We start from the raw sequence: 1,907 nt of genomic DNA, 5'->3' as shown, positions 1-1,907 counted from the left end.
TTCCCCTCCCCTTCTGCAACACACGTGATGTGAATGTTTCTGAGCTTAAGGTTGCCCACTGGCTCTCTTAGATTATCTTCATTTTTTAAAATTCTTTTTGCCTTCTTTTTTTTTTAATCCACCTGAGTTGTTTTGAAACAAACTGTCAAGATCAGAAATTCTTTCTTCTGCTGCTTCTAGCCTGCTGCTTAAGCTATTGGTTGTGCTTTTTATCTCACTGAGTGAATCTTTCAGTTCCATGAGTTCTGCTACATTCTTTTTTTAAGGTATTAATCTCTCTGTTAATTTGTTCCTTCATACCCTGGATTGTTTTTCTTGTTTCATTATGTTGTCTGAGTCTTCCTGTATCTCAGAGAGTTTCCATAAGAGTATTGCTAAGAATTCCTCTTCAGTCATTTCAAGGGTTTCCTGTTCTACAGGGTCTGTTATTTGAGAATTGCTGTCTTCTTTTGGTGATGTCATATTTTCTTGGATTTTTGTATTTCTAGTATCTCTACATTGATGTCTGATCATCTGGTAGAGCAGTTGCTTCTTCTATTACTCTGGAGTGAGCTTTGAGGAGACAGACATCCTCTCTTTATCTTGTCTCCACTTGTGACTCTCCTTGTGTCAATGCAGTTGAGTGTCTGGCAGACTGCCAGGATGGTCATTGTGCCTACTGTTGTGATGTCAAGCTGCTTTTTCATCAGCCATGGCTGTGGTGATGGTTTTGGTGGGCCACCTGCATGGAAATAGTGTTTTTAGTGTGCTCTCTTGCCTGTTTCCAGGCAGCAGCAGCTGCCCTTGGCTCCTGTCTAGAACCCCAGGTGTTGATCCAAAAGCATTTGTTAACCACACATCAGACAAGGGGCTAATATTCTGAATATATAAGAAACTTAAATGACTCAGTAACAAAAAAATAGCTAAGTTAAAGAATGGGTAAAGGAGGCGAGCAGAGACCCTCGTGGCACTGGGGTTCAGTCTGAAGCCTGGGAGGGAAGCACCCAGAGCTGCAGCAGCCTCCAATGTGAGTGGAGACCAATGTGGCACCAGGGCTCAGTCTTAGGTCCTGGAGGGAAACTCCCATAGGCCCAGCGGGTGCAGAGGTGAGCCAAGATCCACGTGGTACTGGGGGCTCAGTCTATGGCCACAGATTCTGGAATAGGAGCCACGGTGGTCTAATATAGCCACTGCCACACCTACTGTCACCTCAAGGAGAGCTCACCACCACAGTAGGAGACAGTGCCACTCTACAGATTGCTCTGCAGGCTGCTCACTTGACTACATTGATATTAGAAGAGGCACCAGCAGAGCCTGCAGATAGAGGAAATCTTTATCCTCATAGCCAACCCCAGAGTAACAGAAGCAGCAAATTCTCTACCAGATGACCAAATATTAATGAAAAAATACTAGAACTACAAACAAACAAGAAGAAATGATACCACTGGAGGATTACAGTAATACTCAAATTTCAGACCCCATAGAACAAGGAATCCTTGAAATGCCGAAAAAGGAATTCTGAGGAATGATCTTAAGAAAACTCAAAGAGGTAAAAGAAGACTCAATTAGAGAACACAGTGAAACAAGAAAAAATACCCTGAATATGAAGGATGAAATTTACAAAGAGATTAATACCTTAAGAAAGAGCTATAGCAGAACTCCTAGAAATGAAAGATTCACTCAATGAAATAAAAAACACAACAGAGAGCTTGAGCACCAGACTAGAGCAAGCAGAAGAAAAAATTTCAGATCTTGAAGACAGTCTTTTTGAAATAACCCAGGCAGACAAAAAAAAAAAAAAAAGGAAAAAATTTAAAATAATGAAGAAAATCTAAGACAGATAGCAGACAACCTCAAGGGCTCTAACATCCAAATTGTGGGTATTCCAAAAGTGGAGGAGAAAGGAACAGGTATTGAAAACCTATTCA

The sequence above is a fragment of the Galeopterus variegatus genome, unplaced genomic scaffold (assembly GCF_000696425.1).
Source record: "Galeopterus variegatus unplaced genomic scaffold, G_variegatus-3.0.2 Scaffold285, whole genome shotgun sequence".
Classification (NCBI taxonomy): Eukaryota; Metazoa; Chordata; class Mammalia; order Dermoptera; family Cynocephalidae; genus Galeopterus; species Galeopterus variegatus.
The sequence above is the reverse complement of the archived record's forward strand: the minus strand, read 5'-3'. Positions refer to the sequence as shown.